The following is a 22,892-nucleotide window of genomic DNA, read 5'->3' as shown; positions in this document are numbered from 1 at the left end:
CACAGGTTGCTTGTGAACCGGACAGCCTCCAAGATTTTTTTCTCGGAACCCACATATAATTTGCTCTATAATGCTTGTATAATGACTTTCATGTGAGGGTCTTGGAGCCTAAGCTGACACCTAAATTAAACCACCTAATGCCCCCAGCAGGTACAGTAACTGCTGTTTATTATTCCCATTTCTCAGCTGCTTAAGTGACGCAGAGCAACTTGCTCAGGGTCGCTCAGTGAGTTGGACAGATGGAGCTGGAACCCAGAAGTCCCGACTCTGTGCTCAGACTGTTACACAGCACTACCTCACTTGCATTAGGTAACTTCAGGCCAAGGTAGATAAATTTGCATATGCCCTGTGTTTCCCTGTGTGTCCTCTTCAGAGCCAAGCCAAGGTTGTTTCCTCTTTCTTGTAATGGTCCTTGGCTTTATCCGCCACATAGGAGTTATTCACGGAGTACTCATGGGTTTGCTGGACATATCTGAGCTCTACTGGAGACGTGAGCATATCTGTAACAGGGCAGAGGAGAGATGGGAAAGATGCGTGAATGTAAATGGGTTCCAAGTGAAGGATCGCTATGGGTATTGCCATCCTGTGGGGGGAGTGAGAGGGGCTGTGGTGGTGGCAGGACTGGGTAGGGGTTTGCAGTGTGGTTAACACAACATCTGGGCCTTCTCTCTGTTTGGCCTGTGGTCAATAAGCTGGTGTTTCTCTCCTATTGCTCTGGAGGAAAGTTGTGGAGGCCCAATGAAAATTTAAACTAAACATTCAGTTTTTTTCTCTGCAACCCACCACCATGTTTGTTACCCAGGTGAGAGCTCTGTGGGTGCAATATAGTTGAGACATTTCATTTCCTCAGACTGCTCGCACTGGTTCTGTAATTCACTGACCCAGGCAAGTGTGCACCATTGTATGCAAGGCATGCAGGTCTCAGTTCCTGTCCAAAGAGGCCCATGTGCTTGGGGTCACATGGGTGTTTTTAGATGGCTGCTCCTAGCCTCCATTCTAAAATGAGTGGGGAATGGGCATGCTGGGGGCTTCAAAAGATATTCCGTTACAAATGTAGTTCTCCGGGGGTCTCCTTGGGTCCATTTAATCTCATTCCACTGTCCTCACCTTCACCCTGGACCCGTGTTTGTAATGAAGTTTAAACTGTAGCATGGGTCCATAGGGAAGACCCATTTGCTTCTGAAGCAGAACTGTTGGAGATCTCGGAGTCAGAAACCATATCTGTGCAGACGATTCGAAAACCTGGTTATAGGAAGTGTCACTGGGCTTCACTTTAATTCTTCCTCTGTAACCCCAGCTTTGGCTGATAAGTATAATAGATCTCCGGGATACATCTTGTACTAAAAGAAAATGTCTAGTCAAAAGTGTTTAAAATCCCTCAACTCTGGAGTTTGCTAATAATGTCATTACTTCACCGGTTCCACGTTATTTTTAGGACAGCTATTTCCTCCTACATTAAGCCTCATTAAGACTGTGCTGTAGTGTTTCTAAAGCAGAATAAGTGGAATGTAGCCTTTTTGGTCCAGATAAAGAGGATTTAAAAAAATCCATGTGGCTGTTCCTCATCTTGTTCCCCCTTTGACCAACTGCTACAAACACCCATTCGGCTGTTTTAGGGGGCTTCTGAAAGCGATCCTTTATTCAGAGGGGAGGGAGGAAAAGCTAATGGCCAGCAACTTCTGACCTGACAAATGCTGCATTTCATTCATTTATATTTAGCTCACTTACAGCAGTGTCTTCCTTTAGTTTGCTCTCATCCCTCATGTTCCTTCGACTAGCAATACCAAGGCTCTGAAAGGAGAGAGAATAAAGAGTGTGTGGGGAGGTATTTCTTCAACTCTAACCAGTGAAGTTATTTTAATTCAGGAGCTGGGGAAGGGGGATATGCTTCCTTCATGCGTGGATCCTGGAACCAGGAGAGGCACAACATGTGCAACGCTGGCCGCGAAAATGTTGCATATGATTGTGGAAGTGAAACCAAATGTGAAAGATGAAGAGAAGTGTTGAAAATCACAGGTAGAAATTCATCCTCCAGAATTACTCCTCACAGCATTCGGGAAGAGAGACGGCTAGGAGCTGTGAAGGAGGCAGGCCGGCCACGTGGATTCATTTTAAAACCTGCCAGGTGGCCAGAATCCCAGCCCAGCAAAGGAGGTGAAGAGAACTTGAGTCACAAAAGAAAGCCAAGTCTCTGCCAAAGCTGCAGCTGTGCTTTATTTTCATCTAGTAGATATTTATAGAGTGCTGTAGTACCTAGTGTTATAGTCTCTGCTCCTTGGGGCTTTGGAGTATAAAAATGTCCAAAGTAGACTTTGTTGGCTTATAGCACTTGTATAAACGGCTACTTTACAGCATGACCGGGGGGGGGGGGGGGGGTTTCACCTTTCTTCTTTTTTTGATTTATGGAATGATTGATCTTCTCTTGACAGAGTATCTGCAACTCCAATGACACCAGCAGTCAGTATAAACTAGATGTGTCCTGGAGTTCTCTGCCCTTGGAAAGGGGAAGGGAAAACCAGCGGCAGCCTACAGACTGCCACAGCATTCCAGGCAGTCCGCCAGCATGGCCTGGCTGGCTGTGATCCATGAGGTCACAAAGGTATTAATCAAAGTCTGAGCAGTGGTTGTGTCCAAAAGGTGGTTTCATGTAGGATGTCAGAGGCCAATGAAAGTGACTTGTTTTGTCCTAAGGAAAAGTCCTGGTAGCAGAGCAGAAATGAAGATGGGGGAATAAAGTTGCTATGACCAGCTGGAAACAAGCGGTAGCTGTAAAACAGATGACCATTGAAACAGGCCAGCTTTTGTTGATTGACATAGCTTTAGCAAAATTACTTAATTCTTGGTCTATCGAAGAAGTAGAGGTCATTGAGTTCATAGCCTGCCAGGGGCAGTGTGCCCCAAAACTCAAGGGGACTTTACAGTCGGAAGCAGCAGCAGCATGTTAAATACACCAGGGAAATTAGGATTGTGGCAGTGTCCAGAAGGAGAACACGGTGTCTGAACCCCAAAGAATAAGCAACTGAATCAATTGTGTATAATATTGTACTACAAAAGTGTATTGAGTAAGATACCCTATTAAGACTGGTGACATGCTGGTCATGAATATCATTGTCATGTACATATGAGTTTGTATATATAAAGAATTTGGTATGTGTGCTGGAAATAGGTTCTTAAAATGATTTATGCACTGCCTCCAAAATGCTAGTCTGCCCTAGACAAAGGATTTACATGTCTGATGGGCTTGATGACAGGTAGAGTAAGTTAAACAAGGGAATCAAGCTAACCAGTGACAGAGGAAACCATTTAATAGGCTTTGAACCCTGAGGAAGTCTTCCTGACTCTTGATATAAAGATAATGGACTGGGTTTTTTTGCTCCCTCTTACCTTCTCCATCCCTTAGGGGACAGCATCCTCTGAGCCTGTGAATGGTGGATCCACTTGGTCTGAAGGGCAGGAGCCACTGACAACTTGCTGTGGATGAGAAACCGTTTTAGGCAACGATACAGCTTTCTAGAATCAAGTGTTCAGTCACTAGAAAGTGAGTTTTACTTTGTAACCATTGTCTGTTTCTGCTACCTCTGCTTAGTATCATTTTAAAACGGTTCTTGGTTTATAGTAAAACTAAGAATAAGTGGTTTTTTAACAATCTCAGTGCTTTCTATTGAAGTAGAGAGGGGAGTCCTTGGCTCAACTAATGGGGGATTTGTGTACACTGTCTCTTGGGAGGCAGCTAACTTAGTTTCTGAGTCTCTAGTGAGAGGGACTAGATCAGGGGTCACCAACCTTTCAGAAGTGCTGTGCCAAGTCTTCATTTATTCTCATTTAAGGTTTCACGTGCCAGTAATACATTTTAACGTTTTTAGAAGGTCTCTTTCTATAAGTCTATAATACATAACTAAACTATTGTATGTAAAGTAAATAAGGTTCTTAAAATGTTTAAGAAGCGTCATTTAAATTAAATTAAAATGCAGAGCCCCCGGACTCGTGGCCAGGACCCAAGCAGCATAAGTGCCACTGAAAATCAGCTTGCATGCCACCTTTGGCCTGTGTGCCATAGGTTGCCTACCCCTGGACTAGATTCTAGAGGCGTCTCTGGGGAACTTGAGAACTGGGGTCACTGATTGTTACTTCTGAGCCAAGGTGAGGACGGGCAGAGTCTTAAAGTTTGTGATGAGGACAGACTGGTGAGGCAGTGAATTGACAGTCTTAATCTTCAATAAAACTCACTCTTGCTTGGGGAGGGCGGCACAGTGGCTTAGGCTGCCCTGAGGAGAACATCACAATCTTTGAAGGATTTCTAACAAAACATGAATTTTAGTGAGCACGTAATGCTAACGACATCAAATCCTGCAGTGAATAAATGTGGTGGTAACAGACCATCCGTTATTCTATAACTTTTTTCATGAGCTATACTATACTATAGAAGATCAGCTGCTGGTGCCATATTTATTCACTCTGCAATGTTTGATTTTCTTCACCTTATATTGTCTCTACCAGTCCTGTCACTATGACTTTCGGAGGCTCCGTCTCTGCCAGAATTGATTCTTTTTGTGTTTGCCCATAAGCAAGAGAGCACCATTTTTGAGATGTTGCACATTTACAGCACATAAAGAACAGCAGTTGGGGATCTATGAAGATTGTTATTGCATGGTGCATGAGGCATAATTGTTTCCTCATTGTCAATGTCACCTGTAAATGTTGTTTTGGCCCACTCTTTCCTGAACATTATTCTACATGTACAAACACACAAACCTCTTCTTTTGCCCCCTCTTCTGTCTGTCTTCTGAAGCACCCTAGAAGAATCTTCTCGCATTAATTTTCACACATTCTCCAGTATTCTGACTTGTATCCTGATTTAGCTAACAGATAAACTACACTCAGTCAAAACATCTTAAAACATCCACTTAACCTATGAATAGTCAAGTTATAATATAGGTATCAAGTAGGAAAGTCCTCCTGTCTTCTAAGTGAGTTAAATTCCCAAATTCTCTAGGCAGATGAACCAAGATAAGACCTTGACCTTAGAAGCCAATGGCAACTAACCAGTACAGCTTGAATAGCAAATACTGAATACTTGCAAAGAAATACAATCAAACCATTGGTGTTTTTTAATCATGCACAACTTCTTGAATGCTTCTCAATAATGAGGAAATTGCAACCTGCTCAGGTATTGCAGGAAAATTACTAAACGGCAATTAAATTACTTGTGAAATATTCATTTAACTCTACACACAAGAATATAGGAAGAAAATCTCCCCCCTCACCCCTCTGTAAAATCCAGGATTACAGGCACATTTGGGAACTGAAAACCACTCCCTGTGCAATAGAAAATTGATTTTTGTGGGGAAGAATAGCAGCATATGCAAGCTGAAGAACCAATAGCTTTATCTAAAGAAAATCAATGGGTAATTGCTACATTTTTAATGTTGTTCAATTTCCATTTTTCTGCCTATGGATTACGGTGAGAATTGTGATGAGGGCCTTCCTTAATGTAATGTTCAGATCCTCTAGAAAGGGAATGAGGGGTGTTAATAATTGTGTATATATATTCAATATAAAGCATGATATATTATCTTTGTGCTTGGAGAGGATAAGCCATGTGAAGCAGTGCGTACATCAAACCTGTTCTGGGCCTGCACCATATGTTCAAAGGTATAGCAGCATGCCTGCCTGGTAGAGTTTTCTCAATCAGCAGGAGGAAGGAAAAATGCTGTGCTTATATAGGGAAGAGGAACTGCAAGGGGAGAAGTTCCCAATCAACATTCATACCCTTCAAGATTCACTTACCTTTATCTCGGAGAGTGCAAAATTCTGGCCGATATAGCCATCTGCTCACTTCAGCATGGAGATCAGAATGGAAAGCACAACCTAATGGTACCTTAAAGTGTCGTCTCCTGTTAAAGGCATCCTAGAGAGCAGCAGGTATTTGCACATTTTGGTTAGGGAAGGTGTTTGTAGCTGAATTTGTTTAATACCAAATGTCTGGGATGTCATAATGGAGGATACTTTTAAAGCACCATTAGTGTTGTGCTCACTCTGCTTTATGCTTTGAAAGGGCAAAGTACATCAGCTGAGATTTGAAGAAATTAAGCCTATTTGTCACCCCTTTGCTATGCTTGGGGCGGCAAAAACCCTGGAGCCGGCCCTGCCCCTTAGCTCATGCTGTCTGAGCTAATGTCATGCAGCATGGTACATCCGTTTCCCCTGCATTTGTACCTATAGTGACACCTATAGAAGTGTCCCTAGATTGCTGGCTTTGTCCTGGTCAGCCAGCCACATTCACTGTCCTTAACCCTGCAAAGTTGGTCTTTTTTCCTTTTTAATATTTCCCGAGGTTGTGGCGCAAAGTTTTCAATCGATATTCACACTGCACGTTTCCACTTGCATTCTTTGCACACGGCTATTTAGTTTAAATCTTAATTTACCCACAAAACCCCTCCTCGGTGACCACATGGGTGCTAATCATGTGGTGGTCCTTGTTCTCCCCCCCCCCCCCCCACAGTCCTTCAACTGTTATACCCACGGTTGCATCTTCTTTCAGATTGCAGACCCTTTGGGGCAGGACTGTTTTTGCTCCTGGATCTACACTGCACTTAATGCAATGGAGCCCTGATCCCGAATGCGTCCTCAAAGTGCAACCAGATTACAATTAATTCGTAATTCTTTCCAATGCTGAGTTCTAGTAGTTCCAAGCCATCTCCTTTTCCCTACCCTAACCTGGGTAGTCAAGATGTATAATATAACTGTCATTTTAATATAACTATTAATATCATTTATAATGTTGTAATCAATGATAGAACCAGGAGTGTCATTGGGCATGTGCTATGCAATCAACAGCAGATGGCTTAAAACTTTCTGGCAGTACACACATGGGCATGTGGGTGTCTGAGCAAGTTACTGATGAGCAAGGGCCTTGGAATTCCCAGTTTCCTTGGTCAATAGGGTGGCACAGTTGGACTGTGGGTATATCCGATTATATTGGAAATTGCTCTAGATTTAGAAAGTCTTTTTGTTTTAGTACCCCAACGGGAATGTTGGCTTGGAGTGCTTCAGCTCAGCCCCTCCATAGAGAAGTCCTAGCTGCAAATGCAGTCCCTTCCACACTGAGAGGGGCTGGGGTTCACATTTTGGGGGTCCAATTTGGGATGGTGGCAGGCGGGGCGTTCAGAGCATGAGGGAAAAGTCGCCACCATTCAGAGCACATCGGATAAGGCTGGAAGCACACTAGGGAAAACTCTCCCATTCTGCGTTTCAGAGCACTAAGTCACTAATCAATGCCAGAGTCGACCGCAGGCACGGGGGTGGTCTGTTTGTGGTGCCCTCATGCTCGCAATGGCCCTTTCGATGGAAACTGGAAACCTTTCATGTAATATAGATGCACAGAAGGGGTGCGGAGTATAATTTGTCTCTCTGGTTGGCATTTAAAGGTCATGTTATGAGCGTGACACTTGGCGTTGGCCAATTTAGAAAAGCCCGAACTTTGTACAGAACGGAAAAGCGGGGGAAGGGAAACTAAAATAAAACTGACAACCGTCATTGTTTAAAGCTAACAAGAAGCCACTGAAAAGCTCCCATTGTACTGCCACTAACCAGATCCAGGGAGCCCTGTGGCAGAGCCATGGTCAATGAGAGTATCTGGCCTGTACGGACAGAGGAAGTGGCTGTTTTGCTAATGTAGCTGGAGGGAATTGGTGGGGGCAGAGGTGGGGGGTTCTCAGTGGCGAGATAGAGTAATAGATGAAGAATGGGCTTCCTCTTTGAAGGGGGAATGCTCAAGCCTTTATTTAAGGGCATGGACTGGGGGAACAATGTGACTAGCTGATGGGACTGTAACAGTCCCGAGCTTTGCATGTGCTCATTAGCCTACAAAAGCGCCCATTGCTGAATCATAATGACATAATACAGCAGGACATTGTGAAAGGGATATCAATATAGATCTACATCCATTCACAGGTCAGAGCGGTCATCCTGCATTGTAGCTCCCAATGCTACAGGAAGCCAGGATGGCACTCCCAGTTGTATATTATGTACACAAGCAATACATTGCCAGTAAGTGTTATCTAAAGCACTCTGGAGTCTAGACACAAGGATGATGACTGAGATGGGGCCTTGGATGGGTGGAAGGCAGGGAAAAAATGAAAGCTTCTGTACAGCTATGGAGGCCACATACCTTGAGGGATTTTAATAAATGTGCATCTTGCCATCAAATGATGGGAAGAAAATGGATTAAATGTTTAGTGAATGTACATCACAAGGTTCAATATCAATAGCTTAGGTACTTTGAAGGCAGGAAAGTAAAGTTCCCACCAAATGCACTGCAGTCTGAAGGGGCATCTCCCCACAACTGGAATTGGATCATTACCAGGGAAATATCCAAGACTGAGAAAGAAATGATTTGCCTTAATGAGCTCAGCAACCGTCAGCTGTTTTGTAAGCATTTGCAAATAATAAGGAGCAATAGCTGCATTTGCTCTGTGAATGCAGAGCTAATGCAGTTATCTGTCATGTAACAAGGGGAGTATTGGCACATTGTTATATTTCAAACACAGTTAATCAATGTTCCAAAAAACAAATGTACCCGGAGGCACTCTAGTAGCATCGCAACTTTCAAACCTTACATGGTGAGGGGCGGCAGTGGAGTGAAGACAGCTGCTGGGTGCTTGCCAGTTAATTAATGGATTATAGAACAGATAGCAGGGACAGGAAGACTGGTTTTGGGGACAAGCAAGAACCCGTTCCCCTTCCTGAGCTCTTACTCGTGTACAGAATGTTTGAAAAGTCAGACTTTGAGTTGGGGCTTGTTCCTCCTCCTTTTGTTGATTTCAGTTGCATTCAGAACTGGAAGCGTCAAGTTACCCTGCAGGAGGCTGCTCATGTGCTATGCTAAGAGGGGACAAGAAGTGGGTGGAAAGCTAATGAGAACGTGTTCTGAGATTTGGACCAATTGTTGCAATTTTAAGTGGTCGGTCTGCACCCCCAAACCCACCTGAGTTTTACCCATCACAAGCAAGTAGTATCTTGAGGAATCTATCCCCTCGGCTTGTGGATTTCTAAATCCTATTAAAAAAACAGCAACCTTTCACCCCCTTCAGAATGTGAGAGTACGATCAGAGGCGATCTTTCCCCCTGGGCTTTGTAACTGCACTTCACAGTTAACAGTGCTGTATGGGTCTCCACCAGAGGTCATGGTCCCTGTGCTGGAAACAAGCAGAGCAATTTTTGACAAGAGGGGCTAGCATGTAGGAGAGGAAGGATGGTCCAGTGATTATAGCACTAGCCTGGGACTCAACAGCCCGGCTTCAGTTCCTTGCTCTTCTGCAGACTTACCATTTGATCTTGGGCAAGTCACGTAATCTCTATCTGTTACCCATCTATAAAATGGGGATAATAGCCTTGCCCTGCCTCACAGGGGTGCTATGAGGACAAATACGTTATAGGTTGTGAGGTGCTCGGGTAGTACTGAAATGGGAGCCAGATAAGTATTCTAGGTAGATAACACAGACTATATCACCCTGCTTATATAGGTACTCCTATAGTTAAGTATTGTGCTCAGTTCTGGGCACTTCAGTGGAAAGGAAACTGGAGGGAATGTGGACCCATGATTAAAATTCAGGGGGCAGGAGGGATTCCGTTTTGAGGGCAGGAACTGAAATAAAAATAGCTTTGCACAGCGAAGATGAGAACAGATGGGTTGCAATATATCCATGTGCAGGGTCTGTACTCAAGGGATGGAGAGCCCCATTTTAGGGGGTTAAGAGTAATGGAATGCAATCAGAAGAGAATACTTGCATTGAATTGCAGGGGGGAAAACAAACCTTCCTAATGGTAGGAAGTGGCAAGAACCCTGTCAATTGACACACAACTAGACTAGCCCGATCACTAAGAAATATACAGGGCTGGCTCTAGGCACCAGCACAGGAAGCAGGTGCTTGGGGCGGCCAACAGAAAGGGGCAGCACGTCCAGGTCTTCGGCGGCGGGTCTCTCTGTCCCTCTCGGAGGGAAGGACCAGCTGCGGAATCGCCGCTGAAGAATGAAGCTGTGCGGTAGAGCTGCTACCAATCGCGGCTTTTTTAAAAAAATTGTATTTATTTTGCGCTGCTTGGGGCAGCAAAAAGGCTGGAGCTGGCCCTGGAAATATACATTAAGGAACAATTCTGCATTGGCTCAGGGGCTGGGCCAAATGGCCTAATGGATCTTTTCCACCTCTAACATCTAGGATTCTGTTTGAGAACTACTGGGCTTTGGGTGTGAACAATGAAAGCCAGGGAAGGCTTAGATTATAGAAGTGATGGATCTAAAGAAAAATAAGAGGTTTGGCAGGTTGAAATTCACTGCAAAGTGTGGCCCAGAGGTCACCATGTTCCTCCTTCTTTTAGCTCTTTTTTTCCTCTTGTGCAGAGAAAAGTAGCTGGCCAGCTTGACAAGTGGAAACTGTAGTTTTGTCATTAATGTGCAATGCTGAAACAATGATGTATGGCTGGTGATAGATCATGTTGGGTTTCCGGAGAGCCGGGAAGACTAAAGCATGCACCTAATCCATGATGCATGAACACATTGATCTTCCTGGCTCTGAAAATACAGGGTAACGAACCCCAGCTAACACATCATTTTTATGCCACTGCACCTCACTAATATCTAATGATTTCACCTTCCACTGAGATAAAATATAATTGTATGGGAGTTCCTGCTTTGTTCTTTGATACCAGAATAGCTGTGTTTTGCTCTGCGGCTATTGGTGTGTTGAGACTGAAACTTACAAAACCAATTATTAGGATCAGATGCATATTTAAAGTACTGCATATAAGTGTGTATGTAGAGAGCTTGTATGTGAGGTACATAACTGTGATATATGTGAACATATCGTAACTGAAACTGCTGAAAGATAAAATTGTAAAGATGCTCAGAAGCAGGTGTCCAGACTCTGGGATTTCTGGATCTCTTCCATCTGATTGGCACTCAGGAAATAAACAATTACTTAGGGATGGAGATTACCCTGTAAATGTTATTGTTTGCAGCATTCCATCTGGTGATTTGGAAAAAAAATAATCATTGGGAAAAAGTCCACATCCCTTCTTAAGATCGATCTGCCATCGCTTACACACAGTTAAGCAATAGTCAGACCATGCTTCTCTGACGCAACCGTTTCCCCCAATTTTTGTTAACATTGTTCATTTAAAAAATGTAAGTACAAATCACTTGCTGTGATGCTTTCTGCTCTATTGCTGTGAAGAAGCAGAATATTTGCAAATGCTTATGGACAAATGTCTCGCTTCTTTGTATGTGGCTTTTCTGCCTCTGGGTCCACAACATCCCTCTGGACATGTTTTGAATAGGAATAACTTGCAAATATCACTTGTGAAAATCATGTGAAGATTTGAGTGCCTTATAGGGTGGGTAAGAATTTTGTCTCATTTGTAAAAATGGGGACAGAGGCTGAGTGACTTGCTCTATATTGTACAGCAAGCCTGGAGCAGAGCCTTGGTCTCCTGACACCCATTCCCATCCTAGGACCGGTAGACCCACTGCCACCCAATTCCACTAGTGAAAGGTGAAATCGCTGAACATTTGGGTTCCGGTCTAAGCTCCCAGAAGGTTGGATACTTCTCCAAACTCCCCAAACATTTCGAATATATAAAATTGGGCTGGAAATCTTTTTCCGAAACAGGCTTTATTGGGAGACTTATGCAACTTCCAAGTGCAGCTTTATGCTGAATGGGGCATGGATGTGTTTGTGAGGTAGGGTGGTGGTTGGGGAAAAGACGAAGGTAACTAAATACTTGTGACTCTGATAAAAGGTGAGTTTGGGGTAAAGGTTCTGGGTTGAGGGGATGGGGAAGAAGGGTGTCTCTCTTTTTTTGGAGAGCAAAGTATAAATCGGGCTAAGAGACAAAGATGCGTGTCATTAGACAAATGAGGTGGGTACCCAGAACCACCCTGGTCCAGAGCCTCACAGTAAAATGATTAACTTGACAACAGCGAGGCAGTTGATATGCTGAAACCGCTGCCTAGAGCAGGGGTGGCTAGCCTGAGCCTGAGAAGGAGCCAGAATTTACCATGTACATTGCCAGAGAGCCACAGTAATAAATCAGCAGCCCCCCATCAGTTTCCCCCCAACTCCCAGCACCTCCCACCCACCGGCAGCCCCACCAATCAGCACCTTTCCCCTCCCTCCCTCCCTCCACCTCCCGATCAGCTGTTTTGTGGAGTGCAGGAGGCTGTGGGCAGGGAGGGGGAAGGAGCGAGGGCATGGCAGGCTGAGGGGAGAGGGTGGGAAGGGGTGGAGTGGGGGCGCAGGGTCTGTGGCAGAGCCAGGGGTTGAGCTGTGAGCACCCCGGCACACTGGAAAGTTGGCACCTGTAGCTCCAGCCCTGGAATCGGTGCCTGTACAAGGAGCCGCATATTAACTTCTGAAGAGCCGCACGTGGCTCCAGAGCCACAGGTTGGCCACCCCTGGCTTAGAGTGCTGACCAATGTTGTCTTATGTGGAGACACAGGCAGGGGAACATGTTGTCTCCTGTTTTTATACTTGGATGGGCGGGGGGGGGGGCGGCAGAGACCACCTTTTCTGTTCAGTATTTGTACAGCACCCAACACAATAGAGTCCTGGCCCTGGACTGGGGCTCTTGGGTGTTGCCACACCATGCAATAATTAGCATGTCAGTTTTTAAATTTGTTCACAGATTCTTCAAAGGAAAACCCCATTAGTTCAAAATGAGTCAGTGTAGCCCTTATTGAATGTTAGAACTGAAGTTACATTAAACCTAATTTGAAATTTCCTCAAGGCAAAGTAAGATTTCTCTCTTTTCCCCCCCCCCCCGCCCCTCATGTGTGGTATTTGTATCCCTTTTGGGGCCTCTTGCTTATGAATTCCAGTTGGCTACATGTAGTGCTAATGGAAGACACAGGCATAGTCTCCTAAATCAGAGAACCAGCCAAGTCTCACTGCACACGTGGGTATCGATCGGCATCACTTTGATCATCTGAACCTATTTTTTCATGAATGCAAATCCAAAAACACGATGTGGAGAACAATCCTTTGACACAGATGTACATTGGATAGTCTAACTTGTCTCTTCTACTTCTGATTTCTGCAATTCTTGGCTTAAAATCTTCATGTTGTGGGGTCAATAAACTAGCTTTAGGAAATTCTCTGCAATACCTTCCCTGGAAATAATCTGTCTCTCTTGAAAGTTTGTGGGGAAACAGGGTTAGGTATCGTTGCTGTAACATTCTAGCCCTCTGAAATGTCACTGTAGTGGTGCGTTCTTCCCTTTCAGAAGGTTCCCTGGTGTCCTTTCAGCAAACAAAATGACATTCTGATTTGACAGACACTAGAGGATGTGAATTTACTTATTCAGAGCTTATTTTCAACTAGTATTAACACATTGTGTGTCTGGGATCTACAGCTTTCTTCCAAGTAACCTCCCATGCAGAGGAGACACTTTTAAATGCAACCAGAGGGAAGAAGTACTTGATTTATTTTTTTGTTTTCTTTTAAGTGGTGATGAAAGACACCAGGCAGACAGTCCTGAGAGAGGAGTTTAGTCCCCAGGGCTAAGTGCAGGGATCCAGAGCACAGACTGAGCAGCAGGCTATGTGCTGGTTATTTCTGGGCAAACAATCTCTCCCACTCAGTTGCATAGATTCTACAAACGTGACCCCTTTATGGCTCCCCTGAAACTGTGCAGCAAAACCACTCACCACAGTGTTCGGGTTTGCCCATATGTGCGCAGAACAGCTGCAGCAGACCAATGGCAGCACAAGCTTCTCCCCACAGCTCCCACCCACTTGCTTCGAGCCTGACCAGAAGACCACTTCCAGCTAAATTACTGCTCTGTCTCGTGCAGTTCTTGCAGAGACATCCAGAGTGTAAGTGTTGTAGACGTCTGTCCACCAACAGCTGCACTGAAACAATAGTGGTGGGAGCAGCTCTTGGTTGCTACCATCCCAGGTATGCATTTGAAGCAGTGGTGTGGTTGTGCCTTCCCTGAGAAAAGGGGGTGGTTTGGAATCTGAGAATCTCAGCGGAGGCAGCTAGAAGGGAGGATGGATGAGTCACAGCAGTGACTGAGAAGGTTCCGGGAAGGGACCACACACACTCTGCTTTGCATTAAAGTCCAATGTTAAAAATGTATTTGTTGCCTGGGGAGGTATTCTTCTCAGGGGGAAGCAGCACTGTCTGGGGCAACTTCAAAAGGAACCAGTCTTTATCGCATCTATAAGAATCATGGGGCTTGGGAAACATGTGGGGGAGGAAGAGGAGGAGATAGGCACTAGCATTCTATTAGCTTTGAAGCAGCCTCTTTGACAAGCCTGTAGTTTCCCTTAGCACTTATTGATAGCTTACTCTCTCCTCCCCCTTCCCCCCCCCCCCCCCCCCAATCTTCATGACTTGACTTTTACAGGCACTTTTCTTCTATAAGAGTATTAAACATATTTAAAAACACTTAAATGATAATATGAAACCTGAAAAAAAAAGATGTCAGATGCAAGAGAGAGACACTGAAGATGGTCTCTCAAAAGGATTTGACCCCATAATCTAATTTGCTTTAAATTTAAAATGATATTCCATTCCCTTATTATAAGGCTCTGTGTCATTGGCTCATAAAGATCACAATTTCTTGTCTTCCAATTGTAATAAATCCAATTCAAGCACCCTCTTGATTAGAAATTCGTCACAACAACGTTCAGAGGGCACAGCTTCTCCGATGAGTTTTATGGAGAGGGTGCTCTATGCTCATCTGCAAGAGATGATGCAAGACTATAAAGTGATTTGCCTCCCCTCCCTTCTCAATATGATCAGTGAAAAGAATACTATGTCTAAATTATAGTCTATTCCTCATTATCCAGCCGTAAAAAGGTTAGACTAGCAAGGGAGCCAGACTGGCTAGAGTTTCACATTTTATCTGTACGCCGGGGAATAGTTCAGATTCTTTAAATCCATCTGAAAATATTCCATCTTGTTCCAACAAATCTGGTAGTTTAACCTTTCTGGTTATTTTTACTGTAAGTGATAACTGATCAGTGAGGAGTGTGTATCTGTCTTACTAAGTAATGAGTAATAGTCATCGGAACTGATGAAAATAAAACTTTTTATACTATATATAATCATAGATTCTGTAGAGTTGCCGGTCTTAAGGGAGGTGGAGCAGAAATCTATGTATTATCTGCATTGTGATAGCACCCAGGATCTCCGGTCGTGGTCCAGGACCTCCCCATGACAGATGCTGCAAAAACACAGTTTGGGCATGGGTCTTATCGGGCTGTCAACATATGAGGTTTCCGAATTCATATTTCAGTGTTAGCAATGTGCTCAGCTACTCCATACATGACTTTTTGGTACCAGTTTCAGTCAGTGTGGGTGTGTCTAGATACAGATAAAGAATGGATCTGTGCATGTATCAATGGATAATTCTGGAGATACTGCAGATCAAGCCTCCATAATTAGGACTCAATTCAATGTCTCCTAGTTGGCATAGGGTATGCCATGCACTTGCATGATTAGGATACATTTCCAGATTGAGAGCTCTTTCATTCTCTCTTACCTATGCCCCCAGACCATTCTCTGGACTCATCTCATTTTTGTTCCCTTCTCTAAACTCCCTATGGATGGGATTAAGTCTTATGTGCTGCCCAAAGCCAGCTTTGCAATGCGCGAGACTGGCTGACCAGCGGAACCAAAACCACTTCTAGCCTTACAAGTTGATTCCCACTTGGGCTATGTTAAAGTGGTGATGGCAATATTTCTGTAAAGTAATTGAGAGAAATCCTTGTCAGAGTTGGCTTGAGGCCATTGAGCTCATCCCAAATTCTGCTTTTCTGTAAAATTTGACACAACAGCTATATTCGTTTTTCACCAAGAACTTGCAATGTTTGTTTAATTTTGAATTTCAAGGTCACTCTTCTCTCAGAACTGGAGAGCCAGGAATGGAGTGCAAAAAGTTGTATCCTACAGCCCCATGGTGAAAACCACAATGCACCCTCCCACATGTATCCTCTTTCCTTTTGTGTAAGCCTCTTTCCCCATTAAAACAACAATTTAAAAATAACAAAAATAGATTCAACTAAACTGGCCTTTGTGAACTGATTCGGTGAACCAGGACTGTGACGGTCATATTTCAAGATACCAGTCTGAAGCAGAAGTGGACAGGTTGGCATTTCACAAATCCAAATGTAATGCAGTCCTTGTGTGTGGGGATATAGATTATGATATAGATATCTGGAGAGACAATTGCTATTGGTTAGCTGCAACCATTTGGGAGTACTTCTCCCTTTTTGAATAGTCTTGACTCAATGCATGCTGGAGACTTCCATTCTCTGCTTGGAAGGGACATTTATATTTCTAGTATTTGTGCAGTGTTCTTTAGGGTTTGTTTGGTTTTGTTAACAAAGGTCTTAGCCAAGCAAAAAAATCCCATCTGTATGGTGCTTTTTTTTATTAAAAGATAAAAAGCTGGACTTCCTAGGAGTTAGCTTTAAGTCACAGTCCATAGCAATCTAAGGTATTCATTGGCTGGGGACTTCCTCTGTTTATTTCAAATACCCCTTTATCATTTTTGTTGAAAGAGCCGTGTTCTCTGTAAAGTGCTGCCAATTGGAAAAAGAATCAGATAATGAAGACTGATGCTGCACTGATGACAGCCCTTCAGTTCCTCAATAGGATTTCTCCAAAATCAAAAGACTGTTTTATTGTCACATTTGGTGGGTTTTTTACAAGTAAATTAAAAAATCTTTTTCAGGTCACATAACAAAAATTAAACCTTACAAACATGCCAAGAAAAGGACTGAGCAAATGCAAATATCAAGTGGGGGTATTGGAGGAAATGTTGTAACTATAACTCAAAATGAAATTGTTTATGATGGGTGCTGAGCATATGTGCTTTACAAAGATTACATTATTGCCCATAATAGGTGTGCCTGTGTACATGCATGCAGTGTTTCTATAGATTGCAAGAGAATTGAAGCAAGTCTGTTTACAGCATTGTATAAACAGTGCTTTTATGTTTTTAATTGATGAATTGTTTCTGCAACTATTTGAAATCTAATCTCTTCCCGACAGAGGCCTTGGTTCAGAAAAGTACTTAAGCATGTGGTTAAATTGCATAGAAATCAATAGAATTTGGGCATGTGCTTAAGTGCTTTGCTGACTAGGAATAGACTCTAGCACATACTTAAAGTTAAGCACATGGTTGCATTACTGAATTGGAGCCACAGTTTACTGCACTATAAAGAGATCCAAAAGTGCTCTCTGAACTGATGACCAACTACACAGACCCCATTAGCCTCCACTGAAAAGCAGCCACCGCTGGAGTGAAATGTAGTCACTGCCAATGCACAGCAAGGGGGAACGCTAGCTAATTTTTATTTTAAAAATTTAGAAGCAGTGTGATCTAGTGGACAGCCCAGGGCTGAGACTCAGGAGTCCTGGGTTCTGTTCCTGCTCTGCCACTGGCCTGCTGGATCACCTTGGGCAAGTCACCTCAATTACGTGCCTCAGTATACCCATCTGTAAATGGGAATAATGATACTGACTTCCTTTGTAAAGCAGTTTGAGACCTAGGGATGCAAAATTTCAAACAAGAATGAGGTAGTATTACTATTTACATAAGCTAGGAAGTTGTTATAGACTTTATGGCACTGCAACTTTATTGGGGATTTTAGGGATGCAAAAATCTAGCTACTTAAGTTGAAACAAGGCTTGGACACTGGGATTAGTGATGCAAAAAGCCCTATGGGCTCTTGAATATCTAGTAGTCGGAATCCTCTGTAAATCCTTGCATTGCTTTCCTTGCCTTGGTATCAGTCCCTAATTAAATTGTGGTCATCAAAATTGGCTTAAACTTGTATTCAAAAGTGGCCTCTCCACCAACACAACATCCCCTTACACAATGCTGGGGTATTCAGCCAGTACAGAGTAAGCTCTCTGGGCAGGGACTACCTCTTCCTGTATGTTTGTACAGCACCTAGCACTATTGAGCCCTGATCATTACAGGTGTCTCCAGGTGCTACTGCAATACAAGTACGTTTAATAATGGGAAAAGTATCCCCTTGTTCAATCACCAAAACCACTTCCTAGATCGTCTGTCTTCTCATAACTAACCTTGTCTAGCTTGTGAAAACTGATGGGATCAGAACACAAGATGCTCCATATCTTTCTTCTTCTTTTTTTTTTTTTAATGGGGATAGAGAGCAGTATTCCTGCATTGTGCATTGGAGTCTCTCTGATACCTTTAGATTTTGAACAAATTTGTTCATCATAGAGAAAGCCAAATAAATAAAATATATTGAGATATTTGTACTGGAACTAAAGTACTAAATTTATAGAAGAAGAGCGTGGCAAATGACAACTTTGTCACACTACATGAAAGAGAGGAAATTAAGCTTTGCATTTTTACCTGATCTTTAAAGAGACTGAACTTCAGTTCCTCAGTCTAGGGATCAGTAAAAGAAGACATTCAGACTCCACCTGGGAGCCCTGTTGGTTGAATGAAACACATCCTTGAAGTCCTTGAATTTCTGTCAGGAGAGCTGTTGAGTCTGAAATGCTATAACTTGATTATTCCTTTTCTGGACTCTTTCCACAAATGCCTAAATTTTCAAAGAGTTACACAGGTTTTATCCACACACCGACTTTCATGTGAGTTGTGTGGCTAAATCCCATGCAACTCTCTGAAAATTTAAGGGCTGATGCTTCTCGCAAGAAAGATGGCTGTTTTTATTCCACTTGACAGAGTATGTGAATGAACAAACACTATCATTTGTGGGAAAATGGAAATCTCTTAGGAATCTATTGCTCTTTGCAGCACTTTTCATCTGAGACTCTTAGAGCTGTATTAGGATGGAAGAAACCTCACAATACCTGCACAAATTACATAAATGTGTATTATCTCCATTTTACAGAGAAACTGAGACATAAACTCAAGATGAGCTACCAAGGTTCATACAGCAAGTGAATGGTAGTCAGGGGGAGAACGCTGGAATCCTGACTCCCAGCACCATGCTCTAACCAGTTAATCATGCTCTCTGGACAGGGAACAGTTTAATACCTAGATATAATCCTTTGATGGGGTTCAGGTGATGACATAATCCACACACAATCTGAGCAAAATTCTCATGGCAAGAGAAGATCCTGCTTTACATCAATAATATCACTAAAGATCTGTATTTCAGGAAATGATGTTCCCATGAAAACTCATAAAATGTGTGAAAATGCAATGAAAATGATGCTTGCGAATGACCAGTGTGTATCTGAGTTATTTCCAACTTCACTAAATGCACAATGAGCCATTGGTGGGGTTAAAAATAAAAGTGTAAGTTTAAATAACACATTTAAAATGTCTCTGTACTAACAAATCTCTGATCAACCAAACTTCATTAAACACACATGATAGAAGGGGGACTTTGTACATAATTTTGAATTAAACTATTTCCTTAGTTAAAAAGAAATCCTAAGACTTATGGCATATGTATATAAACCCTGGTGATCTCTGAATTGTACAGTAGGCTATGCATACATGTTCTAGGATTCTGGTGGAGACCACCTTCTTCAGCTGTGGTTTTGTTCCTAGGGAACATCTGGCATTATAGCTGTTACATTTGTAGTATCTCTGCTACAAACACTATTGCTCTCAGGCTCCAGTCCTGCAGACCCTCATGCACTTACTTAAATTTACCCATGTGATTAGCCCAATTGACTTCAATCCAGCTATTCTTGGGAGCAAAGTTCAGCATCTGTTTGCAGGATTTAGGCCATGAATTGCTACTCTGTGTCTAGCTTTCTATCTCCCTTTTGAACAATAGCTTGACCTACCTTGAACTTATCTGCAGGAGAAATTCCTCTGGATTTAATACATTTTAGGTTGTGTAGTTAACCTATCAAGAAACTAAAAAAATGTAATGACTGCTATTTTTACAGGGATTATGAACACAATTTCTTGCTATTGGCTCTTTAGAAGTAGTTTAAAAAAAATCCTCATTGTAGAACTGTGCAGATACTCTTTTTAGAATGAATAGACTCTATACAAAATTAGTGAAAGTATCTAAGGCACAAACATACCAAATGTGAATGTATATATATCTTGTACTATTGTCTAGTGGTTAGATCTGAATGTCAAAAAGGCCCCTTAAAGTAAATAGGAAGACGACCTCTCAAATAAGAGCTAGATTGGTCTGTAACCTGAGAAATGTGTCAGTGCTCACTGTTCATCCAAATATCTGAATGTGAATCCTTCCTATGTTGTCATATTTGCCCTAAGTGGCATGTTTTGTTCCTTAAATAGGGTTCACTCTTTAGTTTGTTGCATGAGGGAGAGCAGTATATAAATTTGCCTTTCCACTTTTCTGCATTTTTTTTCTATATATACAAATCTAGCACTTCATAGTTTTGGCATTTTCTCCAGCTCAAGTATGTTACAGATTGGAATTCTCATTTTTAAGTTTATTTCTGTTCTTGATTTAAAAAGGCATTAACAAACAATTGATTATCGGTTATAAACTGCAAAAACACCATCTGGTACTTGAAATTAGCTAAATTGAAGTAGAAAAAAAATTCCCATCTGAAGAATATTTGCCAGTAGCATAAAAAAAGCTACTGTCAAGAAATTCCTCATGCTCATAACTTTTATTAAGTAGCTATGAAAACTTGGCACATTTCACATATTCCATATGTGATCTAGATCATCTTCAAGTCTGGGAATTATCCTATCACACTTGAGTGGATTTCTGCTGATGTTCCCCAGTTATAAAGTGTTAGAAACTGCATCCCATACAGTCTTAAAATGTTCCCACCTACCAATACTTGGCAATAGGAGAGGTGAGTCATTACTAGATTCAGAGGGTTTTGATTCTCGGTTACTCTGGGGCCCTTCTTTACCACTCCAGCAGCGTAAAGGACCTTAGAGTAAGCAGAAGCAGCATGTTGTGAATCTCCAGCCAGTGGAGAGCTGACTGGGGGAGGGATTGTATACTAGTCCTGCTCCCAGCCCTCAGCATACAGAACAGATTGGGAGCATGGTCAGTGCATTCACTATTGCTGTTTGCTGCTTTGCCAGACTCGTAGGTTGCTCCCACTTGCACTGTGTGCTGGGTGGGATCCTGCATGGCTGAGAAAACAGGGAGAACAAAAATGGCTTAAGAATATCTTCACTCCCATCCTCCATTTCTCTGTTGGAGGAATTTAGAAACAGGCCCAACATCTCCAAGGTTCCCTTGATCTGTCGACTGCATCTGCATGAAAGAAAGGTCACTACTGGACTGAGAAACCTGATCATTGAATCCCAATTTGAATGGGAGACTTTGGGAGAGGCCTTGTAATGTTAAGAAATCTCTTAGATTGACCTGACCATTACATCTATTTCTCCTTCTCCCCTCCCACTTTTTAACTAGCTTCTGTCGCCAACTGCCTGTAACCTGAGCCCTCTCAAATATAATATAGCTTTCAATCACTGCCAATGGGGCTCATGCTTCAAGATCAACACTGCTAACTCACTGTGACCAATAATCTGAGGTTAAACTTCCATGGTAGAGGAAATAGTTTTCCTCTTGAAACTAAAGTTAATGCATAATGGAATGCATTAGGACATTTCCAACAGGAACCTAGCCACTCTCCTTAGTACATCTTGACTCCCTTTTTGTGTTTTGCTGAAAGAAACACACACAGTTAAGGAAGTCATTTCCTAAAGTTCAGGATTTGCAATTTGCATTCCATAATCTCTTGGTCATTTAGCAGCAGATAATTTGTCATGGTTTGTTTTAGCTGTTGTGATATTGATATTTATTATGCAAATTGTATTTCCTACATCTTATTGTTCTGCATCCCATGAATACTTAAATTATTATAAACCTTTACACTTAATATGGGTCGTCCTTCAATTTGTTGCTTGAGCAGCAGTGGGTCATAATGTACAATATCTTATGGAAGGGAATAAAATAAGTAATTAAAAATAGACAAACAAGATAGTCTGGTACCTAATCATACTGAGGCAAATTGAGTTTATATGCAGTGTCTTTCAGACCAGATTTGTTTACCAGCATGAAAGTCCTTCTGGAGATGAACAATATATGGTGTCCTAGACTAAGATAAGTGCCTCCCTCTTAATCAAAGGATAAATCTGGTTTAGCCACATAGTTGTAATGACCCTAGCAACCTTAACATTGTGTGCATCTTGTGAAACAGGGCAATTGTTGTGCAGGGAGCAACATGTTTTACTTACTTTATTTGTAAAATCTGTAATGCAAAATGATGCTACTCTTTCAACAGAAGTGAGAAGAGCACAGATCTAACAGAGGAGAAAGGGGGCTGTTTTGCTCAGAGGCTAGTTGTGGGTATAAATGCTCCCAGTTTGAAGGAGTTAGCGTGTGGGAAGAGTCCTGTGTTTGCGCAGATAATGCTTGTCTGAGTCCATGCTAGAAGCAATTCAATCGGAAAAGGTAGTTCTTTCTAAACCTACAGTGTGATGCAACATTTGCCCTGAGCATTTTTAAGTTTAGACTCCGGAAAAGGTGACAGAATTGTAAAGCTAAAGTGACAACTCCTTTGCTGAAGCATTGCTTCGAATAACCTAATTAAGAATTGTTGGAAATATTTGGCATCCCCTTTCTGGTAAGGCATGCTTGGTTCCATAATGTTAAGGAATAATGAGAGAGGGATGTTAAGTTCTTCTTTCCATCGGAAGAGACCCCTACTAGTTGATAGCCAAGATGATGCATTGCACAAAATGTATTAAGGCACAGCTTAGCAGTCTGGAGGAGCAATTCTCTGGAGCTAGTCTGTTCTGAAGAGGAAGGAAGGGTGGTTCAGTTCAATTAAGACCTGTAAAAATCATTGCACAGATGGAAAATCTACAGAAAGGTAAAAGTTACCAGCTCCTTGACACCCATCTCCCATTTACTG

Source organism: Trachemys scripta, chromosome 21 (assembly GCF_013100865.1).
Source record: "Trachemys scripta elegans isolate TJP31775 chromosome 21, CAS_Tse_1.0, whole genome shotgun sequence".
NCBI lineage: Eukaryota > Metazoa > Chordata > Testudines > Emydidae > Trachemys > Trachemys scripta.
This window is presented reverse-complemented; position numbering follows the sequence as displayed.